Source organism: Oncorhynchus kisutch, linkage group LG17, assembly GCF_002021735.2.
Source record: "Oncorhynchus kisutch isolate 150728-3 linkage group LG17, Okis_V2, whole genome shotgun sequence".
NCBI classification, from domain to species: domain Eukaryota; kingdom Metazoa; phylum Chordata; class Actinopteri; order Salmoniformes; family Salmonidae; genus Oncorhynchus; species Oncorhynchus kisutch.
This window is the reverse complement of record NC_034190.2, coordinates 34,730,894-34,753,462: the sequence shown is the minus strand read 5'-3', so window position 1 is coordinate 34,753,462 and position 22,569 is coordinate 34,730,894. Positions and strand designations below refer to the sequence as shown.

Below are 22,569 nucleotides of genomic sequence, written 5' to 3'. Positions count from 1 at the left end.
GCAGGGAAGAAATTTTGATATTTGTGTTTGGTTTTAACACCTGTGTATAGGAGGTGCCAGTGTACCTGTGTAATGGGGGAGGGTGTCCGTATGGGGATTACATGATAACCAATTTGGGACAGTTCTGGGATTGGAAAAGAGGGTATCCTTATAGCATAGGGGATCCCACAAAGGTGGATAGGTTTTCCATGATATGGGGCAAACCTGGGAGCACTGTTGAACTCTGTAAAGGTGATGAAATCCTACTAACCATTAAGTCCATTAAGCTTTCTGATGCAGGAACCTATACCCTCGGTCTGGAAAGAAATGGGGCAGACACGATGGGTGTGTTCTCCTTAAAGGTGCTGCCGAGGCCACCGCGGTCCCAGACGAACCAGAGCCAGACCCAGACACACTCCTCCACCACTCCAGGCTCGACCCTGCCTCCACCAACCAAAATACCAAACCCTATCCAGGTAATTAATGTTAAGGATATCACAAATAGCGACCAATTGGGTACTGAAATTGGATATGACGGTAGGGAAAATATGTGGTTGGCATACATACGATATACTGCCAAGACATTACAAAGGAAGGATGGAGGCGTAATACTGGAAAGTTTTTACCATGTTAAACCCAACTCCACCCTTTGTAAGACTCTGTCTCTAGTGTTCCCGGAAGTCCCTCCTCAAAAGGCTCCATGGGGTGTACGGAGGTAACTCCAGTTGCATCACGGGTACAGGTAGGGGTTATGACTATGGGCGGTTGCCTGCAGCAGATTAAAGTAGTAACATAACCTTTAATGCCACCTGGCCAGTGAAACGCTTGAATCAAACTAAGGGTGTTGCTGATGTATGGTGGATGTGTGGCCCAAACAGGCATTTAACACCTGTCCTTAGTAATAACTGCCAGTCTGATAATACCACTAACCATTATTGAAGTTACAGCTAATCAGCTCCTGGGATCTACTAGAAAAGCACCTAATGATGTTCACCCGTACTACAGATATAAGCGTGATGCACCTTGGTCTGAGGTAACAGATAATATACATTTCAACCTACTAGGTGTGCCAGTTGGTGTTCCTTAGGAATTCTAGGCCCTAAACAGGAATGATGGTTTATGGCATCTACTACCAATTCTTGGCCCTGCTATTGTGGATGCCAAACAGACCTCATGGATAAATGATATATACTATAATCAACAACGTTTTGTTAACTATACCCGCTCTGCCCTTACTGGTATGGCTGAGCAATTGGAGGCTACTACCAGGACCGCCAGGCAGAATAGATTGGCTATAGATCGGATCCTGGCCAGTCAGGGAGGGGTTTGCAAAATGTTTGATGAACAATGTTGTACATTTATACCTAATAATACCAGTCCTGGTGGGAGTATATCAAAAGCATTGGTTGGGTTGGACGAGCTTTCGGCAGAAATGAAGGGCGTGGCTGGGGTGGAGGAGTCTGGCTGGATGTCTTGGATGGGGGTGTGGCTGGGTGAGTATGCATCACTGGTGGTTACTGGATTTCTGACCCTAATTCTTGTATTTTTGTTATTGATGTGTTGTGCTGCTTGCATCATACCGTGTTTTGAGAAGTCTGTTACAGATGTGGTGAAGGCTTCAGGTATGATGCCTTTGCTTGATGCTCCAGTTGGAGATGCTGATACTGAATCAAGCTTTCAGAGGATGGGGCTGACTGAGGATGACCCCTGGTTTGCTGGGTGAGGTTGTGGAATGATAACTTCTTAAATACATAACGTGTACGATATAACTTGTCCTCTCTTATGTGAAGGTTCAGAGTCCCTGGGTGGCAAGGAGCCCACCTGGTACAGGATAGGAATAGCTGAGAGGACCAGATGGTTTATAATAATGCTTTGCTCTGCTTTACTCTGTTTTCCATGACCGAAGTTATCCTATATCTTACATGTCAATAAACAATAAAGTTTTATCCTGTTTTTGATAAGGGACAACCTTGTGGGTGTCAAAAGGGGGAGACAAAAGCATATATAATTTGTTGATTTTTGTTTCTATTTTTCTTTATTGATTTTCTGTTTTTCTGTAAAAAAAAAAAATATATATGTTTTATTATTTTCATGAAATGCTATTAACATATTACTATGTTGGGACCGCTGGAATAAAGGATAATGAGTGACACCCTTGTGGGAGTCAAAAGGGGGAATCAAAAACTCCAGTTTATATATATGTTAATCAACAAAGGGACGTGCATCACTTCATATATTCACAAAATAAAGGTTTAAAGTTCCTGGGTTCATCAGCAACCTAGTATATCGGATGGTGTGGTTACACCCCTTGGGGGTGTAAAAAGGGGGATTATGAGGTTTCTGTGTTATGCACTATAGCCCGTTACCATATATGTGATTGAATATTATCTGCTGTTGGCTTGTGTGGATGTATGTATGTGTTATGCAACATAGCTGACTTGAAACATTGTTAAAAATTTCAAGGCCATGGGCCTTTCTCATGATGGAAAAATACAGAAGACAGGAACTGTTCAATGAGTTGGGAGGGGGGCACATTCAGAGCGGGGTGTTGCGAGAACAAGCGGTCTTTTGTTAGATAACAGGAGCCAGGTGCGAGATAACGGTATCGAGCATGAGTGCATGGATGTTCTTCACAGGAACAGTTACATCTATCAACAGAAGTGGCAAGAGGCGCTGCCTGAGCGCCTGCAATAGGCTGAGCAAGTTTAAACCACACCTAGTCTCTACCCTGCCACCTCGAAGAGGGGGAATTGTATGTTAGGAAAAGTTAAATCAATCAGAGTGACCAGGAGTGGGCTTGTCATGATTGATTGTGTGGAACAGAGGAAGAGGGCAGTGGGCGTCACAAGTATTGAGCCACTCAAAGTATCGTCATTTGAACTCCAGAGTAGGGCACCTGTTAAGGGAGTCATCTCTGGGTGTCGATGGAAGTTATGGAGGAAAACCTTGCGAGGAGAATCCCAGGTGTGGTTAGTATGTCGGTTGTATAGTTTAATGGCAAGCACCTCCCTACGCATGTAAAGCCAGTGGTGTAAAGTACTTAAGTAAAAGTACTTTAAAGTACTACTTAAGTCGTTTTTTGGGGTATCTGTACTATACTATACTATTTAAACTTGTGACTTTTAGTTTTACTCCACTACATTACTGGTGAAAATAATGTACTTTTAACTCACATTCATTTTCCCTGACACACGAAAGCACTCGTTACATTTCAAAGCTCAGGCAGAACAACAATATGGTGCAATTCACGCACCTACAGTATCACTAGAACGCATTGTCATCCCTACTGCCTTTGATCTGGCAGACTTTCACTTTGACTTGAGTCATTTTCTATTAAGATATATTTTCTTTTACTCAAGTATGGCAATTCACTACTTTTCCACCAATGTGTAAAGCTGGGGTATACTAGGTGCGCAGTAAGAGGTTTTGTCCCCAAAACCTCTACAGTGTAAAATAAATAAGGATTTGGACATGTTTCAAGTGTGTGCAAACAGGTGGAGTATACAGAAGATCGGAGTGAAGAGCGGCCGTGTTGGGGAAACAAGAGAAGTAAAGCCGTGGTGGAAAATGAAAAACCACTAGACTCGTTTTTAATCCAAATGAGGGGTTTTTGGATCAATGCTACATGGGAAATCTGTTGTACGTCTCGAGGAAAATGTGGAATGTGTTGGAGGAAAGTGTAGAGTCGGTGAGAGTCACAAGACGTTTTTGTTGTTAGATTTGTTGTGTGTCTGCTGAGCAGAAGAAGCGTGTTTTAATACTCAAAAAAAGATATGTAGTGGAGTGTATGGAGTGGAATGTTTCCTGTATGGATTTTCATAGCCGGGCTCCTATCAAGGGGGTTTATTCTGGTCTGGTGCAAGAAATAAAGGCAAAGGTTCTGAAGACATCGATGGAGTGGTTGGTGCACGTTGACTCACCTGTGTCTGGTGGATGGAGAAAATAGATTCAATTCATCTATGCTACTGTTCTTTGAATGAAGATACTGTTGTGTAAATTCTTACACAGGGACACTCGAAGTCAATCTTAAATGAATCATTCATCATTATAAGAATGCTGGAGAAGTTCCAACCAACTTAATGCACCATAGTTACACATGTCAATCAGGAGCTCTGCTGGGGCAGTCCCAGTAGTTGTCTTATGTACGGCTATACACAGACAAGTTATGTTTGCATGATTTAGCATAATTAATTCATCATTACCATTTTGCTTCATTCAAGTGACAGACCAATACTGTTTCCTAACATGTGACAGACCAATACCTCACGAGGCTTCTTCTCTCTAAGCTGAGACCTTGAAACTGAGATATCCCTTTCTCTAAACAAGGTTCTGGGCGTACTGCCAAATTGCAGTTACGGATAGTGAATATTCGTTCAGTCAGTCACTTGCATGAGCACAAAAAATGGTTATTACAAAATAACATGAATAGAACACAGAAATTAGTTATTAGAAAAGCACAAACAATGACCATTTCCAGCACATTCCCTCCTCTTATCACATTCTTTTTATTTTTTACTTATTTAACTAAGCAGTTAAGAACAAATTCTTATTTTCAATTATGGTAATTAGGAACAGTGGGTTAACAGCCTTGTTCAGGGGAAGAACGACAGATTTGTACCTTGTCAACTCGGGGGTTTGAACTTGCAACCTTCCAGTTACTAGTCCAATGCTCTAACCACTAGGCTACCCTGCCGCTGCCAAATAACTTGTGATAATCATCAAAACATTTTAACGTAAGCATTTCAACTGTATATTTTATATCAAAATAAATGATTAAAATAAATCATAATAAAGGTTATACTTCTATTAACTGGAGTAAAATCAATACATAAAACCAGACACTTCATAATTTCAAGCCCTTCATTCTGGGTTATCATCAGCAGTGGCAATGCATTTGGTGAGATCAGTCATATTAGAAGAGCGATCTGGGAAAAAAGTACAACATTCATTGCCAATGATTGCACAAGTGCCCCCTTGACCTGCCAAATGATGCCAAATGTCAAGAATCTCTCTGTTTTGCAGAGCCAATATATGCTATTATTTTAGCATTGCCAATTTCTCCATGTCTCTCGAGGTTCTCTATGTCTTTTCCGAATTTGGTCCAGGGCACATGCATATTGACTTTCACATGAAAGAGAAAGAACACATGTTATAACAGTTTTACACCAACCCCGATCAGAGTGATATTGGGGCAAGGCTAGCCCAAGGTACAATCTAGTGGCTCTCCTCACAATTTAGGGGCATAGCTCTGTCTTTAGAAGCCTTGCCTTTCCAAATCATAGCTTTAACTATTGCCTACTATAGCAAATCATAGCTTTAACTACTGTCGCCTTTCCAAATCATAATTATAATTTATGATAAATTATCCAACCCAAATTTAGAATGACAGTCCTTGGGGCTTCACGCCGGTTCTATCACTTTAATTTAAGGCCCTCAACTTAACACACACCGATACTGGCAGAATGCACATTTACATTGACATACAGTATATTCATCTTATATTTATAGTTACCTATTCTCATCACATATTATCACATTGATATCTCAGTACCTTCTTAATCAAAATTACTATAAGTTTTGCAGTGTGCAGACCTCCACAATCAACCTGATACCGCAAATGAACCATTTTGGATAAACCTAAATCAATTACAGGCACGGTTGACCACCCCACTCCCTCCTGGCACTCATCCCTCTGGCGTTTCTTCATGTTCTTCTTCAGCTGGTGTTTCAGTTCGCTCTCCCAATGGCACATGTTCAGAGTGGACGGCCCTTGATAATGTCTCTCACCTGAGAGACGTTCTTTACAGTCCATTATGTCTTTGTCCATTATGTCTTTGCCCATTTTCCCACCAGTAAACCAGCAGCATGAGAGAAGTTTGGACGGGATCTCTCTCCATGCTTACCCCATTGGACTCATGTCTCACTCCTAATAGCTTCGACGAGATGCTGTGTACAGGTTGCTGGCTCAGACTCAGGTCTCACGGTAGAACTGGTAAAGGACCATACTGAACGCCGTTGTCACCATTACTTCAGCCGGTTAGAGGGGGTGTTAAGGGTCACACTGTTCTTGGTCAAATTATCCCTTCCACGCATCTAATTATCCCTTCCATGCATCACACCCTGATCTGTCTAACCTGTCTGTGTGCTTGTCTCCACACCCCTCCAGATGTTGCCCATCTTCCTCATTGTCCCCAGTGTATTTAGACCTGTGTTCTCTGTTTGTCAGTTAGTTTTGTTTTGTCAAGCCTACCAGCAGTTTTTCCAGTGCTCCTGTCTGTCTCTAGTTCCTGTTTTATAGCTTTCCCAGTTTTTACCATTGTGCCTACCCTGACCCTGAGCCTGCCTGTCATTCTGTACCTTGTCACACCACCCTGGATTACTGACCTCTGCCTGCCCTGACCCTAAGCCTGCCTGAAGTTATGTACCTTTTGAACTCTGCTCGGGACTTACTGACCTCTGCCTGCCTTAACCTGTCGTTTGCCTGCCCCCTCTGTTTTTGTAATAAACTGTCTGCATCTACGTCTACTCCTGAGCCTTGACATCCACACCATCTGTGGTCACCTTCGCCATCACCGAGAGAGAGAGAGAGAGAGAGAGAGAGAGAGAGAGAGAGAGAGAGAGCGAGAGAGAGAGAGACAGAGAGAGAGAGAGAGAGAGAGAGAGAGAGAGAGAGAGAGAGAGGACAGGCCAGAACAACAGTTTAGTTTAGGGCTCATTCAGGGAATCCAGAAAAACGTTTTACTGTATGACACATTTTTACTGCTACCTTATTCTTAAAACTTCTTAGGGATTGCAGTTCCGCTAGCGGGACAACTTCCGGTGAAACTGGAGGGCGCGAAATCCAAATAAATAATCATGAAAATTATGGAATTTAAACATTTATGTACATATAAGTGTCTCATATCGGCTGAAAGCTTAAATTCTTGTTAATCTAACTACACTGTACGATTTACAGTAGCTATTACAGCGAAAACATGCCATGAGATTGTTTGAGGATGGCAACCCCCATCAAATATTTTTAGACCGGCACCAGCACATACATTCACAAATAACGATTAAATATTCACTTACTTTTTGAAAATCTTCCTCTGATTTGTCATCCAAAGGGTCCCAGCTATAACTTGTAGTGTCGTTTTGTTAGATAAAATCCGCATTTATATCCCAAAAAAGTCTGTTTAGTTGGCACCATCTATTTGAGAAATCCACTCGTTCAGCTAGCAGGGAAAGGAATCAAGTCAAAATACATTTCTATCTACTCCTCAGATACCATACAATGTAATCAAACTATAATATTTATTACGGAAAGAAGTATTATCAATAGGAAACCAATTTTAGCAGGTGAGTAATGTATTCATGCACGCACAAACACAAATTTCCAAGACTGTGTCCGTCTGCTAAAGCTGATATTTCTTATTAGTTTTTGAAGTTACAATCCTGAAACCTTGAACATAGACTGCTGACACCCTGTGGAAGTCATAGGAATTGCATCCAGGGAGCTTATTTTCAATATGACCTTTCTCTTGCCTTTCTAAGAGGATGGTCTCTCTCAAGAAAACATTTTTGGTTGGTTTTTCTTTGGATTGTCTCTGACCATATCTATTGTGTTATATTCTCCTACATTATTTTAACATTTCTACGAACCTCAAAGAGTTTTCTTTCTAATGGTACCAATTATATGCATTTCCTGGCTTCAGGGCCTGAGCTACGGGCAGTTTACTTTGGGCAAGTCATTCAGACAGGAAGTGGAGGGAAAAAAGGGCCTAGCCCTAATTAATACACATTTCTAAAACAAATGTCAAAGAGAATAACAACACACAGTTGAAACAATTTTTTCCCCCAAATGTAATTACAGTATACTCCCCTATCATCTTGGCGATCTCACTGCAGAGTTACAGGTCAGGGAGTCAGAGGGATAATCCTTAGGGAAGAAATCCTGACCATCCAGCAGACCCAATCAGGTGAGATTTGTTATTGAAGCAAGACAAAAACAAAGACAAGAAAACAACAACAACAGCAATGCACATATATCACTCGAGGTGAGGAAAACTTAAATCGATTTGGAGTAACTGTCAACCATTACCAGTATATATTTCTTATTTTTTAGGCAGGCATGTGAACAAACTCAATTTGCTTATTTACCAAAGGGCCAGGGCCCAGGGGACTGGTAATTCCCCCTTTGGACACATAACTCACATCGTAATGGTAAAATAGACTATAGATAGGTGTCCCTCATTCAGGGGCAGTGCTCTCTCTCTGCCCCTTTCCTGGTCTGAATCACACATGGGGCTATTGATAAATTATAAACTTATTCTAATTATTAGTGTTTACATAGCCCATTTAAATCAAGCCCAATGTCTCCAGTCTTTCTATTGAGGGTGATCAGGCCTCACCAGGAAGTCAGAACAGAGATCCGAGGTCAGTGTTGGGGAATAATCAGAATTAGTTGGCAACATAGGTAAAATGTTTAATATTCATCATATGTTTATAAGTTACTTCTCATCAGAATGTTTATACTGTGGCCGGGGTTGCAGTTATCTGTTCTATGTCAAGACTAAGTTACTTGGGCCGGAGAGAGGGGAGAGGTCAAGCGTGTATCTCTTGGCTCCACAATATCTGTGATCCAGTCAATGTGTCTCTGTGATCTTGTCAAGTTAGGATGGATTTGATATATGCCTGTTGATATGGAGGATTTGTTTAGGTTCTGAGTTTGAGAAAATAACATAGTTTAGGAGACAAAGCTGAACGATAAATTATGCCGATGCTGTCTGGCTATGTGTGTCTTTGCTATAAAGGATCTCAGTTGCAATGTGTAAGGGACTCTCAGAGAATTCATTTATAGACACTGAATTGATCTGAGAGTCACAGGGTTGTGATGGAGCTCATATAATTAAAGATGGACTTTGTGATAACTAACTCTGACTTGTGTGTGGTTTGCTCTCATGATTTGGTAAATACAGGAAATTTCCACGACATCACTCAGCCCTGTTAAGTGAGTGTTTGTTTTCCTCTACCTCAGACATTATTTAAAGATATTTTACATGCGTGCAACGAAAACCCTGATGATAGAAACTTCAGAAAATGTCATTTGTGTACCCTTTAAGTTGCATCCTTTCTAACCCGTGAAAACCCCACTAAAACCAAATAGAAAGACCCCACACCATAAATCAGTATTAACACCATTAACAAATATTCATAATAGGTGGGTTGAGCGTGGGTACTGGTGTGTGTGGTAAAACGTAGGGTAAAAACAAACAAAATGGCCTTACTTAATTTGGGAGCTCCCTTAACAGCTGGATCCGGGTACTTTTAACTGCTCTCCCAAGGCACTTGCTTTTCAAAGGGAGATACAGAATCATTGATAAACATGAAAAAAAACTGGTAGCGGACATTCCATCAGTCTATACAGAATTATACTTCAGACACATCAGATGACACAGTGTCTCGTCAAGCTGAATAGGCACCTTCCAAGGTAAACAATCCCCCAGAGCCCCTCTCTTGTAATCATTGTCATTTTGACCTGTTGCATCGACATACTGTACACCTCTCCCTGGGATATAAACTTAGTCAAAATATAGAACCTGTTGTTTTACAAATCTGCTAGGACCATCAAAAAGTTATTGCTGGCTTATCAGCTCAATATTCGGCACAATTTTTAAACATTTTGATCTACTTCAGTTCTGGACACAGTTCTACGTAATGGAAACATATTTTTTAGATGACATTAACGTCTTACTTACTGCTACCCAAACTGCAGAATTTAGAAATAAATTGTCAAAAACGTTTCTTATTAAATTGTTCATACCTCTGTCCCAAATTTCCCCACTGTCTCTCTTACAGCCTGTTTGAGTTCAATGTGTACTGGTGGCTATCTATTGTTCCACAGGAAGTTTATCTCTAAACCAACACACCAGATGGCTTAAACACGAGATCTGTGGACCAGGCCTTGAAGAGTGAGCAGCCTCTAATTTAAAAACTTCTTAGAGCTGAGATCCCGCTAACGGGATCGATATGACAACAGCCAGTGAAAGTGCAGGGCGCCAAATTCAAAACAACAGAAATCTCATAATAAAAATTCCTCAGACATACAAGTATTTCACACCATTTTAAAGATACACTTCTTGTTAATCCCACCACAGTGTCCGATTTCAAATAGGCTTTACTGCGAAAGCACCACAAACAATTATGTTAGGTCAGAGCCAAGAAAATTCATATTTATATAAAAAAATTCTCAGTATACATTGGCGCGTTATATTCAGTAGTTCCAAAAACATCTGATGATTTTGCAGAGAGCCACATAAAGTTACAGAAATACTCATTATAAATGTTGATGAAAATACAAGTGTTATACATGGAACTTTAGATGCACTTCTCCTTAATGCTACCGCTGTGTCAGATTTCAAAAAAGCTTTACGGAAAAAGCCAACCATGCAATAATCTGAGTACGGCGCTCAGAGACCAAACAAGCCAAAAAGATATCCGCCATATTGTGCAGTCAACAGAAGTCAGAAATAACATTATAAATATTCACTTACCTTTGATGATCTTTATCAGAATGCACTCCCATGAATCCAAGTTCAACAATAAATGTTTGTTTTGTTCGATAATGTCCATAATTTATGTCCAAATTCCTCCTTGTTGTTAGCGCATTCAGCCCAGTAATCCATCTTCATGACGCACGAGCAGATGAAAAGTCCAAAAGTTCCATTACAGTCTGTAGTAACATGTCAAACGATGTATAGAATCAATCTTTAGGATGTTTTTAACATAAATCTTCAATAATGTTCCAACCGGAGAATTCCTTTGTCTGTAGAATTACGATGGAACAGAGCTCGCTCTCACGTGAACGAGCATCACAAGCTCAAGGCATTCTGGCAGAGCCCTGACTCATTCCCCTCTCATTCGGCCCCACTTCACAGTAGAAGCATCAAACAAGGTTCTAAAGACTGTTGATATATAGTGGAAGCCTTAGGAAGTGCAATATGACCAATATCCCACAGTATCTTCAATAGGGAATGAGTTTAAAAACGACCAACCTCAGATTTCCCACATCCTGGTTGGATTTTTCTCAGGTTTTTGCCTGCCATATGAGTTCTGTTATACACACAGACCTCATTCAAACTGTTTTAGAAACTTCAGAGTGTTTTCTATCCAAATATTCTAATACTATGCATATATTAGCAACTGGGACTGAGTAACAGGCAGTTTACTCTGGGCACCTCTGGGCACCTTATTCATCCAAGCTACTCAATACTGCCCCCAGTCATAAGAAGTTGTTTAGTAGCAATGCTCAATCCCTCTGTCTACTTCGTCAAATTACTAAGATATTGCATTATTGGATTGCAACTTGGACTCCCTTCCCAATAGGAATACCTCAATCACTACTGCTTAAACACACGGATCACTCTCAAACAACATTCTGCTTTTCCCCCTATTGCAAGGCTTAAAACAAAACAAAACAAACGTAATAACTTTCTCCATATTGGAAAGCATTATTTTAATCTTAGTATAACTTCAAAAGTTACTATATATTTATTTCAATTTTCTGTTGGATATTCACTTTCTGCTTCAATAGTGATTAAGTTTATTACTTTAAGATTCCTATGTAATGCTTTGGAGAGATCCATACGTGTTAACTGAGATGCACTGTCTATCAGTCCCCTGTAGATGGGATGCTCTGTCCATAAGAAGTCTCTACCTAGCACTTTAAACAGGTGAGTAGGTGAATACAGAAAATCATTGGTTCTGGGTAACAGAGTATGGGCTTATTTCAAAATGTATTACCGGGGTGGAGGAAATCTCATAAACGTGTATAGTTTTATTGGTTAGGGGTAAATTAAGTCCCATACAATGCTTTAACCTCATATTCATCAAGTTATCCATAAAGGGAGCACTCTGAACAGAATACTTTTTACACCACTTTTGTATGTCTACGTATGGGTGTGCAAGTTGTGTATTATTATTAGTTCTATTGTTACTTCATCAGATTCGGAAATAGTACTTTCTCCTTTCGTATCTCCATACAGAATCCCTTTATAACGTTATAAATCTTTAGGTTTTCACCTCCACACCGCAGCAACAATCACAATGCAAGCATCCCGAGAGGTACACATATCTTTCAATGGCTTCTGCTGTCAGTGCTCACTACCTGAAGATCGATGGGCGGTGGTGGACAGAACCCCTAGATAACGTTATAGATCTAAAAACTCGGCTCACACAGAACTGGTTGGGGTATCCATTCTTTCACGCACTCTGTAATCCTCTTTCACACTGGAGCTAGTCCCTTGACAGCTCTCATTCAATCTGTACAGTCAGTTTAATATCCACATTTCAATCATCTTATTATCCAAATTCCAAACAGCTTAACACACAAATTTCTATCAATCAGTTTATTATTCAGGAGCCGGACCTTTTTTTTCAGTTTTCGCCTAAAATGAATCCAGGCTATACATACTCTTGATACCATTTGAAAGGAAACACTTTGAAGTTTGTGGAAATTAGAAATGAATGTTGAAGAATGTAACACATTAGATCTGGTAAAAGATAATACTGTAACGGCTGTCTTGGGAAGAAGGTGAGGACCAAAGTGCAGGGTGGTAAGTGTTCATCTTTTTTAATGTAAACTGAACACTGAATAGCAAAACAACAAAGAAAACAACCGAAACAGTTCTGTCTGGTGCAGACACACAAAGACAGAAAACAACCACCCACAAAACACAATAGAAACCAGGCTCCCTAAATATGGTTCTCAATCAGGGACAATGATTGACAGCTTCCTCTGATTGAGAACCATACCAGGCCAAACACAGATATAGCAAATCATAGAAAACGAACATAAACAACCCACCCAACTTACGCCCTGACCATACTAAAACAAAAGACAAAACAAAGGAACTAAGGTCAGAACGTGACAAATACAAAGGAAAAATCATGCATTTTGGGGTATTTTCTTTGTACCATCATCTTTGAAATGCAAGAGTAAGGCCATAATATATTATTCCAGCCCCAGCGCAATTTAGATTCTGGCCACTAGATGGCAGCAGTGTATGTGCAACGTTTTAGACTGATCCAATGAACCATTGCATTTATGTTCAAAATGTTGTATCAAGACTGCCCAAATGTACCTAATTGAATTATTAATACAATTTCAAATTCTGTGCACTCTCCTCAAACAATGGCATGGTATTCTTTCACTGTAATAGCTACTGTAAATTGGACAGTGCATTTAAAAATGTAAGCTTTCTGCCAATTTCAGATATGTCTATGTCCTGGGAAATGTTCTTGCTACTTACAACCTCATGCTAATTGCATTAGCCTATGTTAGCTCGACCCACCGATCCTGTAGAGGTTAACACGTCCTTTCCACACTCACACAACCATACACAACTTTCACATCCACATTCACTTAGTACTATTCCCAAACACACTCAGTAGTCTCCCATTTATCCCATGTGCAGCTTCAAAGATTCTCTGTAATTACCTCCTATGCATCATTTGTATCTTCACTATACATATAAAATAGCACAGAATGCACCTTATGCTATTCTCTACCAGTGGCTGCAGACCATGTAGACATTTCTCTTATAAATGCCTATAGACAGCTGTCAGCGGGGCATGGTACCGTTACTTGCCCTCGCTCTAGTCTTCTCTCTAAGACTAGCTCTAGCCTTCTTCCACGTTATATGTATCTTCAACGGTTCCTGTATGGTCTCTACAGTCTCCATAGTCTCTACAGTATCTCTACTCTCTATAGTATCTATAGTCTCACATATCTCAGGCTCCCGAGTGGCGCAGCGGTCTAATGCACTGCATCTCAGTGCAAGAGGTGTCCCTACAGTCCCTGGTTTGAATCCAGGCTGTATCACATCCGGCCGTGATTGGCACAGCGTCGTCCGGGTTTGGCCGGGGGAGGCCGTCATTGTAAATAAGAGTTTGTTCTTAACTGACTTGCCTAGCTAAATAAAGGTAAAAATAGATATATGTATAGTCTACATTATCTATAGTCTCGTGTGTCTATAGTCTCAGTAGTTTACATAATCATAAACACTTTGGTCTTTATAGGCTCTACAGTCTTGCTGATTCCCATACATGTACATAACACCTCGTATTCAAAAACACCTTGTGTTATTGTGTAGGCTAGTGGTACCCTCCTTCTACATCTTTATGTTTAGTTTAATCTGTTTTATAATGTATTTTTTTACAATTTCATTTAAATTGACTTACTGAAATCAGTTGCCATCCCTCAATTGTTTGCAGATGATGTGTCTTCTGCTTGGCAACTCACAGTAAGGGTCTGGTCTGGGGTGGGTTCTCTTTTGGTAAGATGAGATTTTCCCTCACACTTCATAAAATGCGCCACTGGTTTTCCTCGCAGACCCTAACTGGAAAGCTCTGCAGGCAGAATTAATCATCCAATTCGTGACGCCAAATTGTTGTGGAAATTCTTACACAGGGACACTCGAAGTCAATCTTAAATGAATCATTCTTTATTATCAGCGCACTGGAGAGGTTCCAACCAACTCAATGCACCATAGTACACATGTCAATCAGGAGCTCTGCTGGGGCAGTCCCAGTAGTTGTCTTACGTACGGCTATACACAGACAAGTTATGTTTGCATGATTTAGCATAATTAATTCGTCATTATCGTTTTGTTTTGTTTCATTCATGTGACCGACTAATACTTGTTCATAATATGTGACAGACCAATGCCTCACGAGGCTTCTTCTTTCTAAGCTGAGACCTTGAAACTGAGTTATCCCTTTCTCTAAACAAGGTTCTGGCGATACTGAATACAACACAGATATTAGTTATTAGTTTCCAGCACAAGTCTCTCCCTTCTCATATAAATGAGATACACTGTAAGAGCTTTTGTACACAAGCCCCTTCAGTGTTATAAATGTAAAAGATTTGGTCATGTGTGTGCAGAAGGGAAGAGTATCGTATGCCAGATGAAGTGAAATGCTGCAACTGTGGAGATGAACATGCGCCTAAATTCCTGGAGTGCCCTGTTAAAGTGAAGAATGAGGTGGCGAGGGTAAGGAGCGTCCAGCGTGTCTCTTATCTGGAGGCAGTGAGAAGATTGGAAGGAACGAGTGTCGGGGAAGAAGCAATGGTAGTAGAGCCACCACGACCAGTGACGGTTTCTTATCAACCGAGGGATAGTGAAATGCTACATGTTGAAAAGGTGGACTTTGTACTATTTATTGCAATGGTCTTAAACTGCGGAGAAAAAGTCTTAAGAAAATTGGAATCATTGTGAATGCCGCTGAACGTTTTTGGGGTCTTCATGATGTCAAAGCCGAGGCTGTGCAAGAAATCCTGTCGGTGAATGTACCGCCATCACAGGCCCCTGGGCATGTGTAGGGAACTATTTTGGAGTGGACTGTGATTGAAGAAGTGGGATGGGTTTTCTTAGTTAACTTAGTTAACTTCCCACAGTTTTTTTTTTTTGTTCTTATTCAATACCCCGTCCAGCTGGTGGCGGTAATGCACAATTAACATTGAATGCCAACCGCCGTTAAACCCCATCAAACAATATTTCCTGTCTGACCGGAAAAACCTTTGTTTATTATCTTCAAGATGGCGGCGGGAATGTATTTGGAACACTACCTTGACAGTAAGATAGTTTTCCTATATTCACGAAGTCGTTTATCATCCTACTAAATGTCGTGTAAGGTGTGTATTTGTTTTACACTGCACACAGAGCTACTCCCAGAACCAGTACCTGAGTTTGAGGAGATGAGAAGCCCAGTTAACGTTACTGTTTCAGCTAACGTTGTCACGTTCTGACCTTTATTTCCTTTGTTTTGTCATTATTTAGTATGGTCAGGGCGTGAGTTGGGTGGGCAGTCTATGTTTGTTTTTCTATGTTTTGGGGTATTTCTATGTTTCGGCCTAGTATGGTTCTCAATCAGAGGCAGGTGTCATTAGTTGTCTCTGATTGAGAATCATACTTAGGTAGCCTGGGTTTCACTGTGTGTTTGTGGGTGATTGTTCCTGTCTCTGTGTTTTGCAGGAGATAGGGCTGTTTTGGGTTTCTTGTTTTTGTTAGTTTGTTCATGTGAAGTGATTTATTAAAACATGAATCAAAATAACCACGCTGCGCTTTGGTCCGCCTCTCCGTCAATGGAAGAAATCCGTTACAGAATCACCCACCACAACAGGACCAAGCGGCGTGGTGACGGGCAACAGAGGCAGCAGGAGCAGCAGCAGTGGGAGAGGCTGCACTACTTGGAGAAATGGACTTGGGAGGAGATTCTAGATGGGAAAGGACCCTGGGCAGAGCCAGGGTCCTGTCCAGCGCTGCCGGAGCCTTCCTCCTCTCCAGCGCAGCCGGAGTCTCCCGCCAGTTCGGCGCTGCCAGAGCTCCCGCCCCTCAGTCCAGAGGTGCAAGAGCCCCTCATTCCAGAGGCGCCAGAGCTCCTTAGTCCAGCGCTGCCAAAGCCTTCCTCTCCAGCATTGCCGGAGCTTCCAGTCTGCCCAGCGCCGCCAGTCTTCCCAGCGCCGCCAGTGCCGCCAGTCTGCCCAGCGCCGCCAGTGCCGCCAGTCTGCCTAGCGCCGCCAGCGCCGCCAGTCTGCCCAGCGCCGCCAGTCTGCCCAGCGCCGCCAGTCTGCCCAGTGCCGCCAGTCTGCCCAGCGCCGCCAGTGCCGCCAGTCTGCCCACCGCCGCCAGTCTGCCCAGTGCCGCCAGGTTTCCTAGGCCAAGGTTAGCGGCGAGGGTCGCCACTCAAGGGACGCTAAGGAGGTGGACTAAGACAAATATGGAGTGGGGTCCACGTCCAGCGCCAGAGCCGCCACCGCGGACAGATGCCCACCCAGGCTCTCCCCTATAGGTTTAGGTTGTGCGTTCGGAGTCCGCACCTTGGGGGGGGGGGGGGTGTACTGTCACGTTCTGACCATCGTTCCTATGTGTTTTCCTTGTTTTAGTGTTGGTCAGGACGTGAGCTGGGTGGGCATTCTATGTTGTGTGTCTGGTTTGTCTATTTCTGTTTGGCCTGATGTGGTTCTCAATCAGAGGCAGGTGTTAGTCATTGTCTCTGATTGGGAACCATATTTAGGTAGCCTGTTTTGTGTTGGGTTTTGTGGGTGATTGTTCCTGTCTCTGTTTGCACCAGATAGGGCTGTTTAGGTTTTCGCACGTTTATTGTTTTTGTTAGTTTATTCATGTATAGTGTCGTTATAAATTAAACATGAATAACCACCACGCTGCATTTTGGTCCGCCTCTTTCACCAGAAGAAAGCCGTTACAAACGTTACTCCCATAAAGTCCAGAGCGAGCGACAAAGAGCACGCGAGGAAGTTAGCTCGCTTGCTAACCGAGCTAGTAAAACAGTGCATACTTGTACCGTTCTTAATAGAGTCTAAATTACTTTGTTGTGTCGTGGGGTTCTATTCAGTGGTTCCTCTACGTTTACGTACTATACATAGTTATTGGCCAGCATTGACAGTTTTAGTAACGTTACTTAAAACACGCTCGCTATGTTGCAGCCCACTGACGATACTGCTGTGTCTGAATTGGAACCGATATATGACTTAGTATACTGTACAACTTGTTTTTCTAGGTATAGAAAACCTGCCATTTGAGCTACAGAGGAATTTCACTCTGAGAGACCTGGACACACGGACCGAGGGTGAGACTCTCACACAGATCTGATATTATCCTCGTTGTTATCATAACATGTAAGTAGAGAACACTTATCCAGAGTCTCTAAGCTCCAGTCAAAAGTCAGTGTGCATGTAGCCCCATATGATGGTTGTAACCACAAGTTACTATAAATAATTTCATCTGTTTCCCTCAGGTCTGAAAGGGCAGAGACTCTTTGGCTCGTGAGTACACGTCAAATGCACACACCCTCTCCCCGGAGCAGAAGCTCTCCCTGCTCCGCCAGATCCAGCAGTCATATGGCAAGTGTAAAGAGTTTGGAGATGACAACATCCAGCTGGCCATGCAGACCTATGAGATGGTGAGTAAAACCTTTGGATGGTTACAATGGATCGAAAATAGGAGTGCTGCTTGGGGTCCATACTAGTAGTGAGGAAAATGAAGGTTCTCTTTGGAGAGGGTTACCCTTGCCTGTCTGTCAACACGCACTCTAGTATAATTGGTTGTCTGTACCTCAGGTTGCAGGTAAACCTTACATTGTGAAAGATATGTTATATTCTCAATTAGCATGTTTGATGCAGCTGGAAATGTTGAATAGTACATATTTTGATGTTGAGCCGCAGTGGACACTTTTTGCTTCCACTGTGATTAGTTAGCCTAGACGTGCTGTGATTTGTCAAGTAATTTGTACATGTGATGTCTGTCAGTGTTCTGTTACAAACACATCCGCAGGCTGGACAGACTTGGCCCGCTTCGAGGCAGACCTAAAGGAGAAAAAGATTGAGAGCACCGACTATGACTCGACCTCCAGCAAGGGAAACAAGAGTAAAGTTCTGTTCTGACACTGTTCTGTGCTCGATTTTCATTCAGTTCTGTCCCTTGAACACGTAACTTTTTAGTGTTGTCTCATTGCTGTCCACACATAAACACACAGACAATGTTTAAGCCAATAGATAGCTGGGAACTGGGCCGTGTTTATAATTGCATGCAATGGAAAACGTTTTACAAAACTCCCTATATCAGTCTATTTTCTTCTGTTTAGTGCTTAATGAACACGACCCAGGCAAGCTCCATATGTGTCCATAGCCTGAAGAGTTTTGTGTTTTTCGTAAGGTGAGCTCAGGGGGCCAAAAGAGAAGGTGGCTCGCACGAGGTTAAAGGTGAAGTCAGACGACGACTGCAGCCCCAAGAGCGGACGGAAGAAAGTCAAACGTATGTACAATTTAAAACATACGTTTCATAAGCTGATGCTTTGTACCAGATATAAGCTAGACAAATTCTCATCGCCACTCCAATAACCCCCTGAACCTAACCAAAATGTTCTGGTCTTCTCTCACTCTGTACCTTACAACAGTCTCTGATACAGTACATCTCTTCCTCTCAGTATTAATTCCCATTGTCCTCACCTTGTTGTGTCCTTAGGCCTGAGTTCACAGCCCCTATGGTGAATTTTGAGAGCGTCCACCCCTCGGACGTGCTGGACATGCCCGTGGACCCCAACGAGCCCACCTATTGCCTGTGTCACCAAGTGTCTTATGGAGAGATCGGCTGTGACAACACAGACGTGAGTCCACAGCTTTCTGCCATTGGTTATCTAGCGGTACATGAGCACTAGGTCCAGAGTTGGGGTCATTTCCCTTTCAATTCAGGAAGGAAACTGAAATTCCAATTCCCTTTTTTTCTCGTAGAGAGAAGCAATGACATCACTTCCTGAGATGGTGGAATTGAAATGAAACCCAACCCTGATTGGGTCAACTACCCACTATGAGCCCAATCCTAACCTGATATCTGGGCACTAGAATGTTTCTACAGAAAATACCACTCTGACATGAATGTGTGATTTTACCAAAAAGTCTCGAGTTATAAATTAGTGTAGTGTCAAGAAATGAGAGATGGGGTTGGAATGTTTGGCACTTAAATCACAGATTAATTCAGTAAAACCTAGATAAAGGCATGTTCCTTTTGGTACATTTTGACCAAGAGTAACCCACTAGTGTACAGCACAGAAATATAAAAGTTGCTCCCTATACTAATGGAATAATACTAATCAGAATGTACTGTGTGTGTGTCTCATTGCAGTGCTCCATTGAGTGGTTCCACTTTGCCTGCGTGGGGCTGACGACAAAACCCAGAGGAAAATGGTAAGTGAAGGAAGAGATTGGAAATCTGGAATTTAGGTCGGAAAATAAGGATGTTTCTCCTGTAACATGGAAGAGATCAGCTCACTGAACGTACATTTCTCTCTGTCTCTCTCACCCTCTTTTCTCCTGTTCTATCATTTCTTTCGCCCAGGTACTGTCCAAGGTGTACTCAGGAGAGGAAGAAAAAATGAACCCATAGACGATCATAACCGACAATCATAACGCTAGAGGGATGTAGAGTTGACAAAGGAGGGTTCAGTGTTTGTATTGAAACATGGCAAGCCCTCCATAAACATTCATAAACACTAACATAGACTCTGCGGGGTCATATTTAATAGGTCACACCATCACAAGTTGATGGAAAACGCAAAACCAAAATGAGCATTTCCTATTGGACCAAGTCCGAGTAGCCCCTCCCCTATTTCAATGTGTGTTCTTCCGTTCAGTGTCTATTGGTACTTCTGGTCTGCTATCCTGTATACCTCTCTTTGTCAAATGTCCATCTTCTTTCTGTTTGACAGAGGTGTAGCCACAGCTGTTAGCCTAATTTATGTTCCCTAATCATGACTATATATTTATTTTATTTTTTTAACTTTTTGATGGTTGCTTATTTATGCAGAGTACTACAGGGACGTATACCCTTCCTTTTTACAGCCAGTGGCTCTATATGGTTCTCAGCCACTCAATTGCTTCATGACAGACTGTAACAGCGGCTCGTACTGGATGCTTTTACACTGAACACTACTCAGCCCTGATGCACACCGATCACATGTATCAACTCTTTTCTTCTCAAACTATTCTCTATATTCTCACTAGTTATTTCCATATCAGACTTTTGGGGGACAGAAAAGAAAGTGGATTGATTAAGCGGAGTCGTTATGTAGCTAGATTGTCGATTTGACTGGAAAGGAGAATGTACAGATCTAGATGTGGTAGTTCAGAATGCTGTCAGAAGCAAACTGCACAGAATTTCTCTCTCACATTCATTTAAACAGCAATCACCTAAATTGCTGGTTGTTGCCCAAAAGAGCTGGAATTAGTGAACTGGAAAATGAATTGATAACCGAATCTAGATGGTAAAGCTTTAAAAAATATGTATTTTCTGATATATAGACATTTTGATAGGCCCCATCTCAAATAATTCAACGTCCTGTATTTTTCTATTAGGAAGAGGCCTTTCTTTGACCGACTGTGCTTTACGAAGAGCCTTATTGATCAGTCCTGTAAGAAGAACCATTTAAATGTGCTTAAAAGTACCAAGTATCCAGAATGACTGGCTACGTTGCTCAGTATGGTTTGACGGATGCCTCGAATACTTTTTCATTTAGGTAAAACGTTAAACTAATGGAAAGGTATTTTGATGCTATGGCCTTTTGTATTCTGGCTAATTGAATACTGTACTTCAAAACCTTGGGTGTTTTTTTTGGGGGAGTTATCTATTCTTAAGGATTAAAGCACAAAAAAATACAAATGCTGTTTCTTATTTCTAGAAGTTCTACTATCATGAGCTTTGTAGGTGTATTCCTGTTTTATTTACTACTTGTAATCATTTTCAGTCCAATAGATGTCTATTGAGAAAGAGAAAGGCGTCTTTGTTTGCATGGATAGTATTGACAGAGTGCATCACTCTGAGGTGTTATTTTCTTCTACATCAAATAACTTCATAAATCCAACATTGTACTCTGCTGGCCCATTCCCTAAGTGTTAAATCTCCAGTGCAGTGTTCAATCTGGCCACAAGGTGTCTAGCTGCTCTCATCACTGCTTTGTTATAGACCATAGGATATCCTGTGCTTTCCAAAATACCAGATGGTGTCTAAAATCTCCAATTTGATATGGATGGATTATATAACAAATGTACACGACCGTTCAAAGGTTTGGGGTCACATAGAAATGTCCTTGTTTTTGAAAGAAAAGCACATGTTTTGTCCATTAAAATAACATCAAATTGATCAGAAATACCGTGTAGACATTGTTAATGTTGTAAATTACTATTGTAGCTGGAAACGGCAGATTTTCTTAATGTAATATCTCCATAGGTGTTCAGAGGCCCATTATCAGCAACCATCACTCCAGTGTTCCAATGGCACGTTGTGTTAGATAATCCAAGTTTATCATTTTAAAATGCTAATTGATCATTAAACCCTTTTGCAAGTATGTTAGCACAGCTGAAAACTGTTGTGCAGATTGAAGCAATAAAACTGGCCTTTAGACTTGAGTATTTGCAGCATCAGCATTTGTGGGTTCAATTACAGGCTCAAAATGGCCAGAAACCAAGGACTTTCTTCTGAAACTCGTCAGTCTATTCTGGTTCTGAGAAGTTAAGGCTATTCCATGTGAGAAATTGCCAAGAAACTGAAGATCTCATACAACGCTGTGTACTACTCCCTTCACAGAAGAGCGCAAACTGGCCCTAACCAGAATAGAAAGAGGAGTGGGAGGACCGGGTGGACAACTGAGCAAGAGGACAAGTACATTAGTGTCTAGTTTGAGAAACAGACGCCTCACAAGTACTCAACTGGCAGCTTCTTCAAATAGTACCCACAAAACACCAGTTTCAACGTCTTTAGTGAAGAGGCGACTCCAGGATGCTGGCCTTCTAGGCAGAGTTCCTCTGTCCAGTGCCTGTGTTCTTTTGCCCATCTTAATCTTTAAATTTGTATTGGCCAGTCTGAGAAATGGCTTTTTCTTTGCAACTCTGCCTAGAATGCCAGCATCCCAAAGTCGCCTCTTCTTGTGGAAGGCTACCCAAAATGTTTGACCCAAGTTAAACAATTTAAAGGCAATGCTACCAAATACTGATTGAGTGTATGTAAACTTCTGACCCACTGGGAATGTGTTGAAAGAAAT

At 41.7% G+C, this 22,569-nt stretch overlaps 1 pseudogene; it reads left to right on the top strand.

The window, feature by feature from the left end:
- Positions 1–320: 320 nt before the first annotated feature.
- Positions 321–21,814, top strand: LOC109908656 (inhibitor of growth protein 4-like; annotated as a pseudogene).
- Positions 21,815–22,569: the final 755 nt, after the last annotated feature.